Source organism: Calonectris borealis, chromosome 3 (genome assembly GCF_964195595.1).
Source record: "Calonectris borealis chromosome 3, bCalBor7.hap1.2, whole genome shotgun sequence".
Classification (NCBI taxonomy): domain Eukaryota; kingdom Metazoa; phylum Chordata; class Aves; order Procellariiformes; family Procellariidae; genus Calonectris; species Calonectris borealis.
Genome location: NC_134314.1, coordinates 64,689,267 through 64,709,352, shown reverse-complemented (window position 1 = coordinate 64,709,352; position 20,086 = coordinate 64,689,267). Strand labels below are relative to the sequence as shown.

Genomic DNA, 20,086 nt, shown 5'->3' with positions numbered 1-20,086 from the left:
GAGAGGCATAAAAGCGGTTTTTCAGTTTTTCTAAACCAAAAATAGTCCAGTCATGTTAAGACGTGAGCAGGTGGGAAAGTACAGCTTCGCAGTTTTAAAATTGTATATTGTTTTTCAGCTGTAACACAAAAGAGAGTTTAAAAAAAAGTGAAAAAAGTTCCAGCAAATTTCAGAGCAGGAAGGAGGCTATGCCAAATTATTGCTGATGTTCAGTCTTTACAGGTGTGCTTTCTCCTTCACCTTGATGGGAAATCCCCTCATTTAATCTCATGAAATGTAGCAGAATGATTGTAAGCAACTTCTTCCCCGGTGTGCTTTTCTTCTGCTTTTCAAGCCACAGCGAGGCAACAGGAATTAAGACCCTGCAGGTTTCGGCACATGGATGAAGCAGTATCAGCTCACACAGCATCACTGGCAGTGGGGATCTGGAGAGATGCCAGCAGCCCTACGTAAGGAAAGATTTAGCAGAGCAGGGTCCAGCTTAAGCTGTTTGCCGTGGCTTGGTCTTCCTCCGAATACTTTCTCCCACACTTCTCAAGAAAGCTTGCTTTACTCTTAAAGTAAGAACCATGTTACACAGTGTTGCATTTTAGTAGGAAAGTGCTGAATGTAAGTGGGATGGACATTTGTTTTATATTATTTTAGAATAAAGATGATTCATAGGGAAAAATACCTTTAAAACCGTGTTCTATCATATCCTTTCTCCATTATACAAAAAGAACTAAGATACTAATATCTCCAGTTGCACATTTTATTGTCCAAAACCCAAAATGACCCAAAAAAATGAAAGGACAAGCATGACCCTAATGTATCACTTCCTTATAATCTTAATCATCAGAGTCCTTCAAAATATTGGAATTTTTTTATCAGAAAATGCCATTCTGCTGTCAAAATACAAATATTTTACAAGATACTTAATTTTTAAAATATTTTGAATCTTACTGGCAATATCAGCTTCTATGTGTTATTTTAGTTTTCTCGTGCCATTTCATTTTTATTTCATTCATATTTTTATTTTTTAAAACCTTTACATTAGTGCTAATATGATGTCTGTATTCTGTTTAACATCAGAAAGAAGAATAACAGTTTGCATTGCCAAACTGACATCATGAAGCAGAAACATTCCAATACGTAGTGTTTTGATACAGTTCTTTTGATGTTTCCCCAGAAACCTTTTGGAATTTGTTTTATACAGCAAATCTCAACATTTTGACTCTTTGCCCCAAATTTGGAAATGCAATTTCTTCTTACCTGGCATTAAGCTGATAATCAGCCCATTTTCTTCTCAGTTTTCACGGGGTGCATATGAGATTAGACATTCTTCTCGTCCCTTGTTTTCATTCCTCTTACTCCACTCATTCCCATCCTAATACTACAGCCATAAAACCAACACTAGTTGTCTTCCCTGTGCACTCACCCAACTGCCTGCGACTAGAGTTGAGACATTTTTCCCCTCCTGTAGGAGCTCGGACTCTGGGAGACTGATAAAAAACCCTAGGTAGTTGGAAAAAACCAGGGCCACATCTTACTCCATATATTTTGGTGAGATAGATACTGTCTATTTTTTCATGATTTGTTAGTATAAGGGACAGAATAGGAGATGAATAATTCAATGAGATCTTGTATTAATTTTGCAAACATACCACAAGAAAATGTATACATCATAATATTTGGTAGCAATTCACATATGCATTGCTACTTGTGCACATGCAATGAAAACATACAGCATATTCCTCTGGCACTGTAATTAGAAAATGTGAATCGTTGAAGAGCTTATTATAAATACAGAGAAAAATATTCCATTAATTTTAATTTATTTTTCGTTATTATTGTTTTTCACTGTTTTTACACCCAGTTAATAAAGTATTACAAATGATTTATTTGACTAAAGTGAACTAAACAAGCTAGAACAAGCCTTGAGAAAAAAAATCTATTAATTATTTTTGATTAATTTCCATCTCTTTAGATTTTTACTGTGATGAAAGATATAATTAAAGATTTTTCACCAAAGGCCTGATCCAAAGCTTGTGAAAGGTAATAGGTGCTATCACAGTTTCATTAAAACTAATTAGCAAGGCTCCTGCATGAGGAGGAGCAAGATTTTGAGCATGGTAACTTGCCTGAGTTTTGCAAATTCAAGCTTTATGTTTTGAAATTAAAATTCCTGTTCATGCAAGTACAGCCTGTAAAAAGTAATGAACAGAAAGTTGGGTGGAAATCTTGAAATGCTTGTTCAATTAAATTAAAATATTTTCATGCAAATGCACTGATTTTTGTAAAGATTTTGCAAGAAATTACCAGAATGGTCTATCATTTCAATTTTCATATTCTATATATTGATGTACTAAATATACAGGGCATTCTGTACTTAATATTTTAGCTTTTCCTATCGTAGCATTAGGCAAAACCTCAGGGCCTAGAATAAATGTTGTGACAATCAAAACAGGTATTCACAGCATATTTCAATCTGAAAAAATAAATCTAATATTTAAATTTTCCTGCTGATCTGGGATGAAACAAAGTGTTGGCATCTCAGAGTCTCACAGGGGGTGACAGTTCTAAGTTGCACATCGGTGGCCCACTTTCTTCAGTCGTGCGTGTGGCTTGTCCGCCAGTTGTCTTGCTGAAGTCGGTGGAAATTTTTCCATTGAGTGAAATAGGATGATAGCGAAGAACTTTGTTTTCTTTTGAATAAATACATATCTTTCTTAGCTTTTCCTTTTACCTCACCACCTCCTTTCCCCATGCACCTCCACAGCCATCTCTCGTTTCATGCTGCTGTGACCATACTTGATCTCTGTGATCAAACTATGTTCCTGTTATGTGAATTTAAGCCGATTCTGCCCAGCCAGCAGGAAGGAGAAAAGAGGAAGGACGCTGGTGCGGTTACGGTGTTAGCCAGGGCCTCTGGGGATGAAGGTGAGTTTCCCTGTTCTGCCACAAATGGCTGTGGTGGCCTCAGGCAAATTACTTCAAGCGCTACGCAGGTCCCCCAAATGTTACTTAGGTAGCAAAATAATACTTTAAAAAACACGGTCCTGAAACCGCTGCTGGTCGTGGCCTGAAATTCATCAGGCCCCTGAGCTTTTGTTTCTCTCTGCCCGTGTAAGAAATGCTTCAGCGTGGACATGACTGAACAGCTCAGCGCCTGGCTCGTGCCTGAGCTTGCCTGGCCGAAAAGCCTTGGCGCTTCTCCACCTACCTCCCGCCGGGGATGGGGCCTGGCTGGCAGGCTCACCTGCTGCCAGCCCACCGGGCTGGGTCCCAGGCGAGGGGACAGTCAGTGTCTTCGCTGTAGATTATGGTCGCGCCTTTGAAGTGAATCCCCCCACTTGCTCTGCTCCAGTCTGCGCTGCAGAGCGGCCGGGGAGCGCACAGGCTGGATGTTCTCTCAGGTGGAAGTAAGCTGGGAGCCTCAACATCAGACGTGTCATGCAGCGAATCCACACCTGCTGAGCTGCTCTACTTGCTAATGCAGACACAGAGTGGGAATTAAGTGCGGAGATGCTCAGCTGCGTCCCTTTTGTACCTAACCTTGTATCAGAAACAGTGTGGCCAGCAGGAGCAGGGAGGTGATCGTGCCCCTGTACTCGGCACTGGTGAGGCCGCACCTCGAACCCTGTGTTCAGTTCTGGGCCCCTCACGACAAGAAGGACATGGAGGTGCTGGAGCGTGTCCAGAGGAGGGCAACGAAGCTGGTGAAGGGCCTGGAGCACAAGCCTTATGAGGAGCGGCTGAGGGAAGTGGGGTTGTTTAGCCTGGAGAAGAGGAGGCTGAGGGGAGACCTTATCGCGCTCTACAACTACCTGAAAGGAGGTTGTAGCGAGGTGGGTGTTGGTCTCTTCTCCCAAGTAACTAGCAATAGGATGAGAGGAAATGTCCTCAAGTTGCGCCAAGGGAGGTTTAGATTGGACATTAGGAGAAATTTCTTTACTGAAAGTGGTCAGGCCTTGGAACAGGCTGCCCAGGGAAGTGGTTGAGTCACCATCCCTGGAAGTATTTAAAAGACATGTAGATGAGGGACATGGTTTAGTGGGCATGGTGGTGTTGAGTTGATGGTTGGACTCGATGATCTTAGAGGTCTTTTCCAACCTTAATGATTCTATGATTCTAACCTTCAACTGCTCTGCAGCTCAGGTCCCCACCCAGGAACGAGGATGTCAGTGCTCTTTTACCCGTCCTATGCGTAGTTACTGGATTTCACTCTGTAAGTCAGGTATTATCTTGCTTGAGTAAAGATTTCATGAAAAGGAGAAAAAAAATCTCTCTTACAAAGATAAATGTTAGGCCAAATTCTGTGCTTAGTTAAATACATTTAATAACCAAGATCTTGGAATTTTCTTCCTCTACTTAAACCTTTGTAAAAAGAGTCAGAAAACCTGTTAATCTGCCCCGATTTCCTTTACTAAAAGGCAGGCAAATACTGTCCTGTTTTTTCCAACAAGATGGCTGGGGAAGGATGGGAGCTCAACAATCTGTTTTCAGTGTCTGGTGGACTTTTACATTTCCCTGGTTTTTCTTAAGTGAAATCTTCTCCACACCTACTTTCTCACAGGTTTATTTAACTGAAGTACATTTGACCTCCTTTCTCACCTCTGTTTGCACTCTGTCACTGGCAGTCTAACTTCTCCAAAACCGTCTTTTTGTCTATATTGTTAAAATCTTTTATTTTCATATCCTTACTCTTCTGCTGGTAACTTTAAAAAAAATAAACACAGCCTTTCTTTTATTAAGAAAAGGGATGCATTTCAAGCCATGTTAATTAATCTTTGATAAAATCTTGAGGAAGACAACTGGAGTTTTTAAGCCCTGTTAGCCAGTGAGGGGGAACTAAGGATTTTAACAGAGCTGTAAATATAAAAAAAGGTTAAGATGTTTTGAGTTTTTAAATCTTACGCAATAAGTCTTTGAGGGAGATGAAAACTGAGGTAGAAGTCTGGCATCAGAATACTGGAATGGCTGGTGTCCAAGTGACACTGATTTTCCAGATTTGTTTTTATCTCCAGAAAGTCCAAGAAACTTCAAAAAAGCTAGGTACACTTTCTAAATACCAGTCAAAATTATTATAGTAGGTTCCTCAGGCACTCCTTGACTAGCTGAGAAAAATTAAAGGTTGTTTTTTCCTTGGTTTCAGGATTGTAACATAGATCATGAATGAACTGGATTAAAATCAGCCTTCACTTACTTTTTTTTTCCTTCTCCTTTTTAGAGAAGAAGTATCTAGCCAGATGCGTAGAAAAGCAATATATAGTTTCAATATGAAAATGACCACCTCTCTGCCTCAGACCCCTGTAACATATGCATTATACTACACAATCTGGTGTACATTGTGATTGCCACTTCCAGAGACGTGAGAGTCGTACAAGCCGACTGTGTCCTTCAGTCAGTTTTGGATCAGGCCCTTGGTTGCCTCTTCTGAATTGAGCACTGGCTCCCTCAAAATCCTTGAACAAGTCACTTGGGGAAATCTTTTCTAAAAAGTCCCCCACATTTTGGGTTCTTCTTTTTTTAGATAGCCTAATTTAGACACCTGCTGGTAAGTGTTTAAAGCCAGACAACCGTAAACAGAGGCATGCAAAGTCAGTGAATACTTTTGAGCCCTTTCAGCCTTATCTCTGTATGGCTGATTAATTTCTGGTGTGATTTGGGAGGCCCAGATGAGTTACATCAGGTCTAAATTGTGAAACTTAAGTTTGTATGTATAAAATTTGTTGAGGTTTTTTTTTTTTTTTTCAGAAAAGCTCATCAAGATCTTCAAACTATAAGGACTAAAGGTAAGTCCTCAATCTACTCGTCTATCTGTCTATGAAATACGGCCTGCTTTGATGAGGTTTTGTGTCTCTTGACCAAAGATGGAAAAGATGCGTATTTGTTAGCTTCCATAACTTTAGGCACTTAAGTTTAAGACTGACCTGAAACGGCTCACTTCAGACTGTTATTAGCAACAAGAAGTCCTGAATTGCAACTTAGTTCAAAAATACTATGGAAGATAGGATGAGGAGAAAGCACATTTGGTGGTCACCTTTTTACTGCTATGCTTATCTCTCTCACAGGGAATTAAAAGCAAAATCAAGAAACAAAACATTGAAAACAGAGAAATCCACAAGAAAAAAAGAATCTGACTCATGAAAGGGATGCCCTTACTTTCCCTATTGGTAAAAATGAATCACTTCTGTGTGTGAGAGCTAAGTGAAAAAAAGATCAACTGTAAATATTGCTTTCTTTTTCCTCCCCTTTATCCTGTTCTTGCACGTACAGGCTGTGGTTGCTATGAAAAATAAATGACATTTTCTGAAGTGATATCACAGAGGCAGAGTCCTCACAACACTCAGCCAGCTAATCTGGAAGTTAATCTAAGCTCCCTTACTTTGTTCAGTTGTCCAGGCTTTGGGCCAAATAGCATGAGACTAATTTTTAAGATTCAGCTGATCTGCCCTTGTACTTAAGGCCAGTATCTTGCTGTTTGGGAAACTCTTGTACTCAGCTAAGATGTACGGGTGGTGTTTTGCCTGAGCAGGCTTTTGAGTCTTTGATACAGAAACTTTGTGCTTGTCATTTTAGTTCGCTATGTTTGATCAAACCTTTTTGTGCCTTGGTGCCTGTGAATAAGCCTAGTCTTTTCTCTGTGATAGTAAAATAAATAGATGGAGAACTAAAGGTGATTTGACTCTGAACTTAACAAAAAGTATAAGTATGATTCAAGGTATGACTAAAGGAAATCCTGCCCCTAAGCTTGACTTCAGTGGTTGTTAGCCTATGATATCAAGGCCTAAGTATGTGATATGTACCAATGTTCAGTAAAAACAAAAGCAAACCCAACTCTATTGATTAATAGATCTTCTTTTCAATAAAAGATGCCATGTAAACCAGAAATGTATATATATTTTTCTTTTTTAAGAGACTGCTATAAAACTCAAAATACTCCAAATAAAATAGCACCAATTCATTCACATAATACAGACTGACATATTAACATTTGAACAGTTGGGGCTAGATCCATGACCTCTTATAGATCAGGCAAACTTACTTTTTCCAACTGGAGCTATAGCCAGTTTTCCCTCACTGAGCATCTGGACTACTGCTTTTAAATCACCTGAGTGTAAATTAATGATGGAATTGTGGAGCCATCCCCAAAAGACTATCGCCACTGAAGTAAAAACAAGTGTAATTGTCAGATTATTGTCCAACCTGTTCTTGAAATACTTCAGTCACTCTGCTAGAGAATTGAGTAGAGTCTTCCAGAATCTGTCCAAAAGACTTCATCACCCATCTGCATACCATTATTACTTGTATTAACTGAAGTGGTCTTTGAGTAAGATCCATGGATCCATTTATCAACTTCACAATACAATACGCCTCTTCAAAACTCCCCAGCACAAGCAACATCCTTCAACCTCTTTTTTAACAGGAGAACCAGGATGGCTTCCAGGGTTTGCAAGAGGGTTGAGAAGCAGAATACATCTAGTATGCAATATGGATGTGACTAGGATACTTTTGGGCGCCCATAGTATCAGCACAGATAGGGAGGGCACCATCAGAAATCTCCCCAGCACAGGACAAACCAATATTTGCTTTTTTTCCTAGCCATGTGATATTGTTGTCTCTCATCCAGTTTGTGAAGCGCTCCAATTGTTGGTCTGCCGCACTGCCCAGATCATTCCTCCTTTTGTGTTTGTGGCATTCTGCTGCTGTATAGCATTGTGCAGGTTTCTTCTTTGATTTTCAGCGCATTAAATTTTGACCTTTCTTCCCATTTAAAAAGATTAGTGCGAACTGTGATCCTTTTCACCAAAGTATTTGTGGCTGCCCACAAGTTTTTAAACTATGATTTTGATTGTACTGTGCAAGTTGTTATGGAAACATTAAATATAATTGGATTCAGAAGACTCATGGCAGAATCACATCCACTTGAGATACTTACTTTGTTTGGTGGGGAATCACTGATAAGTAGATTTGAAACCAATTCTTTCAGCCAACCTTATCTACCTGATGGTGACTATATCAAGATTCTGCTTCCCCCTGAGAACGCCATGTGGGCAATGACAAAGCTTTACAGCAGTTGAAATATAGCCTATCTTCTGCTTCTTCCTTCTGTGCTATGTCTATTACCTATCAAAGAAATAAATTAGTTTGGTTTGAAGTGAGCTGTTCTCAACACACCCTTCTTGCCTGTTCTTATCACTTTATTATCTTTAAGGCACTTGACATGGATTGTTCAGTAATACGTTCCAGGATTTTCATAGACTGATTAGTTTATGATGCTTGGCATCTTCACACCTTCCTTTCTCCCTCTTTAAAAGGCTTCTGCCCTTTCTCATTTTCTGGAGCCTCCTTTGTCCTCCCCAGGTTCCCACAGGCAATCACCAATATTTGGGACAGTATCCTGGTTAGTTCCACAATCAGCTAGTTTGGCTACTTCCAAGTTTGCTAGTTTTGTCTAGAGTAATTTTCATCTAGCTCTCACTTATGTAAATACGTTCTTTAACCTGCTTTTTCTGTGCTCTGTCTGGTACTCTTCTGTCCTTGTTAAAATATATTTTCTTCCAAGTGGCTGACTGCAATTTATCTTTTGTGTTTGTGTGCGTGTGAAGCCATGCTTGCTTTCTTCCTACACTATGCAATGGATCTATACATCATTTTCCTCTTCTTTCTAATACATTTATAGCTACTTTTTTTCTTGCCTTTTATGCCTCATGATAATTTAAATCTGTTTTCAATCCAAGGTTTTCTGATTTTTCCCCACTTGATCATGCTTGGAAATAATACTTATAAAATAATATGCCTTTCAAGGGTGCTTGCTGTAGCAGTGGAAATCCTAACCTGAAGGCCAGGAAATACAAGTTTAAGTACTACTTAACTTGCAAAATAAAGTTTCAAAAGCAATGAGAATTAAAGCGAATGGGAAACAGACTGCAATCATTGTTCAAAAGAAAGTGACCTCTTCATCTCACTCAAAATTGAAAACCAGTAGCTGCATATTATATGGCACTATGAACTATTTTATCCAAAGATGTTGGATAAAATACTTCTATTTTTAGCCTTTGTCTTTTAATATAAGGAAATTATAGAAAAAATAGTGACTGGTGTTATTAGGAAAATAGTGCTAAGATTACAATATAAAAAAATGTTTGTTTTTTTTTTTAATAGAAGATTATATTGTAGACTTGACATACGAATACCATAGCTGTATCATGAGATGGGTTGTGCTTGATCATGTAACTGACCTAAAATGTTTGAAAAGTATCCTATGTACTTCACAAATAGCTTCTGTGAATACTTATTGTCCCTTGTACGATCACGCACCTTCTCTCTTCTGTTTAGAAGCCTAGGCTTTTCTAAAGAGGCTGTGTTTTCTTTTAAAAGCTGCCGTGATATGCCTTTGAGCATGTTTCATTTGCTGTTTTGACTGGCTTGACTTATCACTTCAACAATGCAGCTGAACTACAAGTCTTGCATTAATTTTAATTCATCCTTTTGATAACAATAATAATAAAGAAGTCAGTGTTATCAGGGGTGAGGATCAAGGAAGATTAAGAAGGTGAAGCATGTGGGATAGAATAGAGCATGAATCAGGTCTGCCAGATGGAAAATGAAAAGATAAAGAGAGAGGAGTAGGGGGTGGCTCATGAAATAGGGGAGGAGGACGAAATTGGGGAGCAGAGCGTTACTGTGAAACTTCAGGCTTTGTGGGAGTTCACAAGCTATCAGACTTGCCTCCAAGCATCCCAGCCTTTTCTTAGAGGTATTATGAGTATAGGCACTGCAGTTCTGGTATTGATTACAATAAAGAAAGGTGGCTAATGTCGTTACTGTACTGCATGAAATCTGGAGCAGGTCACATGTGGCTGCTATGGTGAGATCACGCGATATGAGTCTGTGCTGGGGTTTGAATTGCTAAGTACTCCAGGATGCCTAGAGTAAAAAGGAGAGGAGGTTCAGACGCAGGCTGCCTCATGACCTAGCTCCAAGCCCTTTCCCACCCATTCCACAGGGCAGTGGTGGGACAGCTGAAGGAAAAGATGCTTCACCTCCCACCTCTCACCACATCCTCCCCAGGATCCCTCTGCCTGTTCTCTGGAGATACATACTGAGCTTCTTGCCCTTGGCCACATGCAGATTATTTTAAGTGGCCTGAAGGAGCAGGAGAATTGGCTGCAATAGATGGGTATCATACAAGCCAGGTCGAAGACTAGCTATGAATTTCTGGATGCTGTTGTGGCCACATTAAATTGAAATAGAGACTAAGTTATCAGCATGTTACTATTCATAAGGGAGTTTTCAAAACACTGAAGGGCAGTTAGTGCCTAGTCCCCAGTGAATGTCAATGAGGGCTAGACACCTGACTCGCAACTGCACCTCCCTTCTGAATGACTTACAGGGTTGACAGAAAATTAAACTAGGGAAGAGGTAGACTGAGGAGTGTTGCAGGGGTGAGTAGGAATAAAAAGGGGGAGGAGAGGAACAGCAAAACTTACCCACATCTTGGGCTTAAAGGAGTAGTACATTGACAGGGATTGGCAATCAGCAATGGGAAGTATGGGAGGAAGGAAAACACTTCTGCATGCATCTGTGGATAGAAGTAATTTTTTTAAATGACAGAGTTTTTTATGTAATTGCAGGTTTCATGTGTTAAAATCAGTTGTTGGTTCATTAGAGCGTTTGCAGTGTGGCTGGTCAATTTGTAGATATATGTATAGATATCCTTTGGAGGCCAAGAAGCTTTTCTCCAACTTCTAGTGTTATGTTTAAAATAGCACGATGGCTGTTACTATAACACAGCTTTATCATGTGCACTATTTAAGTCTGCCAAAATAAATGGGGAAATAAAGGAAAGAGAGGGACGGTGGCTGACTGAATAATGTTCAAACTGTCAAATTCCTTATGAACAAATTAGCTGATCCTAATCTAGTTGACATTGGGAAACCATCCAGGATTTTTTTTTTGATAGAAGATGACTTTTTATTGGAACTGAAACAACTGCTTCCTTGGCTCTGATTACATCCTTCCTCATCACAGAGTGCTTGGTATGGCTAGCAGAGAGAAGTCTTATTCCTTGTCTTATGCATCCTGCCTGTGCGTCAATACAAAGGGTTTGGGGAAGGGGATAAGGAAAACCTCTTCGCTGAAGGCAGCCCAGAGAAGAAAGCCTACAGTAGGCTGATGTAGATGTGAGAATGCTAAAGTGTTGCTAGAAGGCTAAGCTAGAGCTGGGCCATTCCACCATACAACACCAGGCAGGATTTTGTCGTGATCTTTCTGAAATGGGGCCTTTCCTTTCCCATCTACTTGGAATAATTATGCGCTCATATTTTGTCCTCCTTGAACCTGTTGGAATCAAATCCCTGACAACAAATGCACAGAAGATAACTTCTGATGTGAAAGACTTCTGTTGTTGAGTTATGTGGGTGAGCTGTGCCAGTTTTCAGTCGTCATGGGAAATCTCTCGGTGTGCATATGATGTGCTTAAATGTGGTGCTTGGGAGAGCTCTTCAGAAGTCTGTTCTTCAAGTTTTGTTCCAGTTCCAGCAGGCTGGTCCACCAGCTCAGCTTTCTGGTTGAAGAATGAACAATTTGTTACTTTAAATACCTTTGGGTTATAGATTAAAAGTGAGGTTTGGCTAAGTATCAGTGGATGGTTGCTGGATGCTGGGGAACTAAAAGGCTACAACCAGAGGGAAGAGAAGGAATCTCACGTCTTCTGTTCAGAAACAAAGACAGAGAAAAAAGAAAACCCTTGAAAGGGGAAAATTAAGAGTTATAGCAACCACATATTAGAGCTAATTGCCCGGACACTTTACGAAATTTGATTTCAGTGGGGGGGGAACTTAATTTGCTCTTGGCAACAGGGTAGAATGCTTAATTCAACTTAACAAAAATACGTTTTTTGAAAGAGGAAACAAGACTGACAGAATTTTGGCATGTCAACAAAAGGCAAGAATACAAAAAGAAAAGGATTAGTGAAAATGAAGATCAAGAAAGGATCAAAAATATATTGGCTAGAGTCCAGGAAACATTTGTTACATTTTATAAGCAACGCTATTCTTCCCAAGTGTGTAGAACAGAGGAACTAGCTGATCTTTACCTAAAGCAATATTGGCCACCCTGCGTGCTAATGAACAGATGTCCCCATAGGAATCAGAAAAGCGTTGATCTCCATACTGTAACCGAAATGGCATAAACTGCCAGGTCCACGTGCATTAAAAACAAATGGAAAATTCAGTAAGGACTTGCACAATTATATTGATTTGTAAGTACACAATAATGCCTAATACATTAAATATGACACAATAAACTGGTTTTACATTTAGTAAAAGCTTTTCTTGTCTTCTATTTCTTACAATATAAGGACTTGAGCCACTCTATAAAATGACCAGATGGCAGGCTTAAGAGAAGGAGAATATTTTTCCCATGTGTCAGTCAAATCAGCATAGGATGGGTCCATCAGGAGATTTCAGATTGAGAGACCCTAAACTGCTGATTATTGACTGATACATACCAGCATCACTCGGTACTTGGCCTTGTTCCTTATACCCTCCTCTTAGCATTTTTGCTAGTGGCCAATGCAGATGTTAAATACTGAGCTAGATCAGTCTTAGGTCTGACCCAATATGAATATTTTTACAGTCTACTCTTGCCTTCTATGAGCTGATTGTATTTCTGCCATATTTTTCTAACAAACAACTTAGGAAAAATTTACTCTTAGCTGTGATTCCCAGCTGAGACTTGGTAACTAAATATATAAACATTCCTTTACAAAGTCAAACAGATTAGCTCAAACCAGGCTCAGAATGGTTTACTTAGTAGTTAGCCTCTTCAATATTGCACTGAAATGGGCTAGGAGTGTTCACACGGTCAGCAATGATATGAGCAAGAAATAACCCAAGACCAGCTTTTTTTTTCCATGTGATTGCAATCACTGATGTATGCCTTGGAGTAGAATAAAAATTCAGAGCAGAATTACTGGAAGAATTATCTGACTATTGGTGTTTCCCATCCAAAATTTTCATATTACCTATGTGTAATAAGATGCAGAATGAACAGACCGAAGAAATTCTTCCTGCGGTCTAAACTAGGAAGTGTATCATTTATTTTATTCAAATAATTTATCTGCAAAGCAGATTAAATTGAATGACTTTCCAAAACTATTCAAAGCTATTCCAAAACTGTATAATGTCAATTTTCAAAAGTGTTGCCTGCAAAATTTGTCTGGATACCTTGAGACTGCTGGGACATTTTCTTACCATGCCTAAATGCAGATCAAGTAAGGAAAGAAAAGAGTTAGGTCAGAAGACTGTGGGAACTATCAAGAGAATTAGTAATTATAGAGCCGAGTCTTTCACTGCTAAACTCTGTCCACATGGGCACTGCTGAATGTGTGAAATTACTTTGATTTAGCTAGATTCAAACAACCCACACTGTCTCTGCCATGGAAAAACTTTTTTTTTTTCAGTTTATATTGTGTCATTTGGAAAGGGATTCATGCTTGACTGGGAGGAACGTTCTCATACCTGACAGAACATCCACTGAGCTATTTTTATCTGAGCAATGATACTGCTGTAAGCAAGTGACTAAACATTCCTGCATAAGTGAGGCACGAGTCACTACTCACAGGCCGTGTTAGTAACCAAGAGACATAATCTGGTGGCATTCCAGTGGTCTACTAGCATGAGCTCTGTTCCCTGGGTCCAGTTCCTGGGAGATGACCACCACCACCGGAATTACAAGTAATTTACAGTCTGAGATGGAGCAGTCAAGATCTTGATGCTCCACACAAGAAATGGCCTTCCAAGAAACGAGGAGCAGGAAATGTAAACAATCTTAACCTATTACAGCCCACTAATACAGCTGTTTAGAGGCTAAAAAGAAGAAAACTAAATTGCAGGCTTTTGACATGAAAAGCTGCCCAAGCCATTTGTTTGCAAAAAAAAAAAAAGTTTTTGGAAACAACTAGAGATTGCTATCAGAGTTTTAAAAAATGGCAGTGAATCATCAGAAGTCACTTGCAGTGACTCATACTGTGGTCAGAGTTTTCATATGTCAAGCAGGTATTTTTCTCAAAGAATACCTTCTGGTATTTCTTTTTTTATTTTCAGTTATTCAGGATATTACTTTGTATTTAGCCTTCTACAGCAGTCTATACTATGAGCATGTTCATTTCAGTCTATCAGACTAGCTAATTGTGCAATGCTATGTTCTGTACCCTTTCAGTTCAGCTATTACAAGCTTTGAATAGCCAAAGAGAGCTGAATTCACCTTTGGATTACAGTGTTTTGAGAGAGAAATCTATGTGTAGGTACCCAAGAAGCACTCTGCTGCTGGTTGCTATAGGATGGGTTGTATGGGCGTCTTTCCTTCCCAGGCCTGAGTCCAGCTTCCCTGCCTCACGCAACCTGGACCTAACCCAATGCCCACTGAAGCCCACTCACATTTGACTTCGCTGAGCTTTGGATCTGGATTCTCATGTAGAGTGTAGCAGCAATATTATTTGACATTACTGCCTATAACATTGCCAGGATGATTTCAGCTGTCTGCTGGAGCAATGCTAAAACTCTTTTAAGTAGAAGGATGCAGTTGTGCTCCAGACTTCCTTCTTAGCTCCTGCCTTATTAACCACCTGTGCAATGGCAGTTCTTAGACGTTCAACAGCAGCTAGGTGGGTAGAATTTCATTTTCCTGTAATGCATGATTTAGTGTGGTACCATGCTACTTCCTTCAGGATATAAGCCTAAAACCACTCCACCCCATTTTCAATAACACCTGTTAATTATTCAGTAGAATTTTTTATTTTGACTGTACTCAGTCTCTGGGGAAGAGTCTTGCTGTTGATTTTAAAGATGATTTTCCATTTGGCTTGCTTTTTAACCTTCTTTTCTGTATTGTACATGACATGCTTATCTTTGGAATTTTTCATTATTTTAACTATTAGTGCAGAATTGTACCTAATAAATGTGATCTATCAATGTTATTCCTTATACCTGCAGTCACATCTGGAAGATGTGAACATATATAACGAAAGGGCCACAGACTTTCTCTGAACATTTCTTTAGAAATTAAAATATATAAAAAAGCATTTTTTAAAGTTGCTGTAGATATTTTTAAACAAATTAATTATTGTTTACTTTTAAGGTAATGTCTTCATTTTAGAGTAATTCCTTGCTGGTTTGTTGAGCTGGGGATAAATATTCTTCACCAGTAAATACAGTCTTTTACATAGAGGGCCTGATCCTTTATGGAGGTTCTATTTAAAATCAGTAACATTAAAGCTGTAATGCAGTTTTGCCAGTAGTTTCCCCCACACTTCTCCCTCCTGGCGTCCTTGGAGTGAAATCCAAGGGTGGAATAAGCACGTCTTGGGGAACAGCTCCTGGGGCACCACAGTGCCTCTGCTGGGTAGAGAGGCCAGGAGCATGGGCTAATCCGCAGCAGTGACCAAGCTGACTCCCCACTGCCCTTGTTAACGCTAATCTCATTTGCAGACAGTTTTGCCCTTTTGTCCGACTCACCAAGGCTTGCACAGAGTGGCACGTGGCTGGACTTGAGGAAGCAGTCATTTTGATTCTCCTCTTCCGGCACATTAGAGTAAAGCTGTGGAGGCACCTACGAAACAGTGTGGTCTACGGATATGTTATCTCTTTTCTGCTGTTTGACAGACTTTTGATCCCCTGCTGACTCATAAAAAAAATTGTTGGCAGGGAAGCCACGATGGACCATGTGCCCCACTGGTGATAGCAATGAAAAAACAATGTCTTGGACTGAAAGTTTGTTTCAGCCTTTGTTTCAGAAGATACCTTTCATTATCAGTCTTTGCTTTGAAACATATATTCTTACAAATAATTATGTTCAGTTTTGGTCTTGTACTGGTTTTGAAAGTCTTACTTTGGTAAATATATATACGATATATTAAAATACTTCTGGGACAGTTATTCTTTTTTAATTGGACTTGAGATTTTTGTCAGTAGTCTGGAGAAAATTGATAATGTTAATCAAACTGAAATGATAATCAAATTTTCTGGGTGCCTATATTACAAGTGCTGTAATTGTACATTGTATTTGTATATGCAAGTAAGCATTTGAATATTTAGAATTGATGCATAAATATATCAACATATTCCTTACCTATTTTGTACACATATTTAATTGCATTTAAAGATGCATTTGGGGTACTACTTCATGCATATGCTTATTGAATAGCCTACTGCATGCTGAATATTTCTGATTGCAGAGCGGTTTTGTGTGTGTAATGAATAGGTGCTCATAAGCAAAGGAATTGCTGGCTTCCTACAGATTTGAATCCTTTGTCCCTTAACCATTTCCACCACAATAGCCCCTGCTGAACAATAATTTCTTCAATATCTCCAGTGCGAAGGAGATGTTGATATCGTGGCTGTCCTGGAGATATTGATGTGCTTGGTGGCCAGCCACTATGTGCAGGTTCATTGGCTAATGAGGCAAATATTTTTTGTAACTGCTGAGTTCTTCTTCCTTTTGCTGTACTGCAGTATTGATGTGGGATGGTATTCCACCTAGGAGTTGAATTCCAAGAAACACTTAGGATCATAATTATCATTGAGATACTTGCCACACTTTGAAATTTCTGGAAACTGGCCAGTGAAGTCAGAAGGTACGGAGCAGGAGACATACAAAGGAAGAGAGAAATAGACCTCTGGACAGATAGCACAATCAAATCCTCATTTCCTTAGGAAATCAAGCTAAAAAATAAAGAGAAATTTTATGATGTTTGACTTACAGTATCTACTCTAACTATTCAACAACTCTAGGACTGAGTTTGTCCCAGACCCTATGGTTGCCCTGGAACCCATGTCCTGAAATTAAGTTTTCACTGAAAAGGCAACAACTAAAACAACAAAGTGTTGCATGGCTTTACTGCTGCAAGCAAAACCTTCCAAATAAAGGGCAGTAAATAAAGTTTTTTCTACTTAGTCCTAGAGAGAAAGTCTGATGTAATAGAGTAGGGAAATCTTATAACCACATGAAGATACGGGCTATAAATATATTGTTCTCATACAGTGTTTCCTCTTGTCTAGCCAGAATGACCTATAATTCTCTTGGCTTGGGTTCTTTTTACTTTGAAAATAATTTTCAAAACTTTTGGTGCTTTTGTATCTCCTTGGCCTAACTTTAGTCTTTCTTTTCTTTCTTTTTTTTTTCTTGCTTCTAGTACTCAAGGTCTCTTAGCACCTGTTGACTGTCTCATTTCCCACACTTTGTGTCATCATGTGATAACACCAGCTGAAGGCCTTCTTCTAAAACAACAACCACAAAGGCAGACTGTGGTTTTGAGAAAGGCACATCTTGCAGAGGGTGACATCCAACACTATCATGATGCCACCTGCATCTATGTTTGAAGTAGTCTCAAAAGTAACGTGAATCATGTCTGGCTTTGTATGAGTGTCAGAGGTCCAGTGTAGACCTTGAAAAAAAAATTAGCTGGCTTTAAAGAAGTTAGTTACTAGCTAGCAAAAAAGAACACATTTTAAACACTGAAGTCAATTACCTCCATTAAGGTAATTTGAGGCCCTAGCCATATCCTAACATGCCATGACCCCTACTCCTTAGCTCTTTCCCAAAAACTACAGCCTCAAACTCTGTACCACATTCCCATCCTACCTTGAGATCCCAGTAGCAGCTGTATCCAGAGAAGGTCTTTTTGCTTGGAGCTGCCCCTCATTCAAGTACTGTGAACATCTTCTTTCCTAAGACCTCATTCCCTGCCTTCAGACATATTGAGTGAAGAAGGAAGTGACATCTCCTGCCTACCTGAGAAGAAAACTCACCACCATCATGACAGAATTATGATTGGGCAGCAACAGTCAAGAACTCCCTCCTTCCTCCCCAAACAGCCAGATAAAACTAGGATGGTTTCAGTAGGTGTCTGTCAATGTTCAAGTATCTCAGCTTGAAGGGTTGGGTCTTCTCACATCATTACATTTTACTAGAAGATATGACGCTTTTTGAAAGAAAGGTGCTGCCAAAACGACCCTCAAACCATGAGAAATACTGACAAAAACCAAAAGATGCTCGGATGACTAAATACAAATTTCAAATACTTTCTATTATCCCCCCCACATGAATAGGAACAATGGATGGTCCCCTCTGCCCACCTGAACCTGTGAAGAAAATTCAATGCCATAAAAATAAACCCTATACTCAAATTCATACTGAAAGGTCATCTACATAGTAAATCTTGTTCCCTCCCCAGTCTAGAAATAAGGTTGATTTTAAGACAGCTTCTGAAGACAACTGTACAGAGTTGTGACCAGTTTGTCGCCTTCAGAATCATACATCTTCCCATAAATGCTCAGGATTTTCAATTCTCAAAATGCTTCTTTGTCATGTTATTACATTGACCATGATCTCACGATCGTATGCACCAAAACTGTGACTGTTCCCTCACACACTGTTTTCATTTGGAGTAAAACCAACCAAAAACAGTCAGGATGGACAAGACCTGTCCATTTCCTCAGCACGTACAATCAGCTCAGCTAGCTGTTGGCCTGCTTTTAAGGATAGCTACCACATCACATATTTACTTGGGGGAACAAACAGGAAACAAAATACGCCAGAACTGGGATGCAGGTTGAAACTGTAAGAGCACACATCTCAGAGATCCTGAGGCCTGCAGACTGTGGTACGGTGTACTAGATAAGTTTATTAGATACATAGTAGTCAAGACAAATATAAGGGACGAGTGAAGGGCGTATGTACACAGGGAGTGTTGCATAAATGACAGAGAAGTAAATTGCAGATGGAGAAACCTAAGCAAATAACTGCAAGCTTAGATAAAGGTCACTGAGCTTTTCTTACACTTGCAACTAAAACGGGGTCAGAGCTCACAGTCATGCACCCTTCTGCAGTTGCTGATACTTTTACAGTTTTAGCACACTTCCAAGCATAACTTTGGCCCTTGCCAACTAGCACTACTACCCTGGAAAATGTGTGGGTGTTGCTGAGTGGACAGCATGTTACATGAACTTTTGCCATAAGGAGGTCTGGATAAAATGAATCTGTTTAGCATGGGGTGGTATGGATTTTCGGACCTGGATTCAAGCCATGTCATGTGTCTTCCGGGCCAAAGCACAGTCTCCAGTCTGTTTTACTTAGAAGTATAAATGTAGCCCAAAAGACCTGTTGTAGAAAGGGAGACAGAACAGAGTGGTCAGGGGTTTTTGGATGCAGGCCTTGACCTTTTTTTCTGTCTTTGAAGCATTTACTCATGAGATCAGGATAAAACAATATATCTAAAAGCCATGCACCAATTCAAATAAGAACTGATTCAGATAGTTTATGTAGCAGGCCAGATTATGTGATAACATTAGTCTCTTCCTGACAGAGGAATATAATAATCTGTAAAATGATCAGTATTCCTGGACAAGACAGAAAAGAAAATTTGTCAGAAATGAACAATAAACTTGCAGAGAAACCATATACACGTAAGTTTAATTCGCGTGAAGATGATAGCTGCCTCAAGGTTTGAGGTAGTTCCATTATTACTGAACGTGGGAGCTAAGTAGAAAATCAGCAGGAACCTGTGTGTGGGTCATAAATGAACATAAAGTCTTCCAGCTCTTACTGATGTTACCAGGAAAAGCCTCACAGTCTTCACTGGCTGTTGAATGAAGCATAATGAAGTGCAATATTTCTAGTTAAACAAATCACACGTATATTATTCTTGATAGATTACTTTTTGTCTTTTGCACACAGACCAGAGGTTTCATTCACCTTTCTGTAAATGTTTTCTTGCTTTTGTGGAAATCACTGTTTCATTTTGTGATTTTTTGAGGGGAGATGTTTTGATTTTTCAGAATCAGGTGGGTTGTGAGAGCAGCAATGGAAATACTGAAAACATCTCGGTTTTGTTTCTCAGTGGGAGGCCCACAGGGAAGAGCAAAAACAAGTTTCCTCAGCCCAGACAAGTTTAGCAAGATAGTGTGAGGTGAGGGCTGAAACATATTCTCTGATCATCTGCAGGCCATGTATTTGATGAGCATAGAGCCCTTATTGTTGATGGTGTACAAGTCCCCCAGGAATCGTCACACTAAAATTGCATAACCAACCACTCGGTGTT

General features: G+C 39.5%; 1 long non-coding RNA gene across 2 annotated transcripts; it reads right to left on the bottom strand.

Moving 5' to 3' along the window:
* Nucleotides 1-7,413: 7,413 nt before the first annotated feature.
* LOC142080471 (uncharacterized) lies at nt 7,414-15,622 on the bottom strand. 2 transcript variants are annotated; one of them, XR_012672993.1, is made up of 3 exons: nt 15,504-15,622; nt 10,476-10,567; nt 7,414-8,109 (listed from the first exon to the last, which is right to left on the bottom strand). It is a non-coding gene; the product is annotated as an uncharacterized LOC142080471 (long non-coding RNA). The 2 variants fall into 2 exon arrangements; XR_012672992.1 differs by lacking the exon at nt 7,414-8,109 and adding an exon at nt 9,176-9,912.
* Nucleotides 15,623-20,086: the final 4,464 nt, after the last annotated feature.